Genomic DNA, 649 nt, shown 5'->3' with positions numbered 1-649 from the left:
AAGTGGCCTGTATGAACTAGGTTAGTCTAGCGGTTTGCCTCCTTTTAGAAAGAGTACTAGTTTTTGAATTTTCCATTTTATGGGGAAGAATCCATGTTTCAAACAAATATTGAACGTATCAACTATTAGCTCCGGCCAGACATTTCCTATAACTTGCAGTACCTCATTTGGGACGCCATCAGGTCCAGGGCTTTTACACTTCTTCATTTTCATACAAGCTGTTTTTACTTCTTCTAGGCATAGCGGGCTATATTCTCCAGGAGGTAGACTCGAAACATTGTTTTCTTCATTTTCATCTGTGGGAAAAAGCGTTTCAACTATTTTTGTTGCCCAGCTCTCTTCTTTTATACCAGGTATTGGTTTCATTGTGCCGAATTTTTTCATAACTATTTTATAGGGTTTTCCCCATGGGTTTGTGTCGATGTCCGAACATAATTCTTGCCGACATTTTTTTTTACTATCCCGTATGGCTATTTTAAGTGTTTTCCGAGCTTTCTTGTAATTATCTTTTAGTAATTCGTTGTTGTAGTTACGTGTTGCTGCTCTACGTGCTGTGTTACATATCCGCCTTAGATCTCTGATTTCGTTGTTCCACCAATACACTGGGGATTTATTTTTGTAGGTCTTCGATTTTGGCATAGAAATGTTA

This window comes from Lucilia cuprina, chromosome 2 (genome assembly GCF_022045245.1).
Source record: "Lucilia cuprina isolate Lc7/37 chromosome 2, ASM2204524v1, whole genome shotgun sequence".
Taxonomy (NCBI): Eukaryota; Metazoa; Arthropoda; class Insecta; order Diptera; family Calliphoridae; genus Lucilia; species Lucilia cuprina.
The sequence above is the reverse complement of the archived record's forward strand: the minus strand, read 5'-3'. Positions refer to the sequence as shown.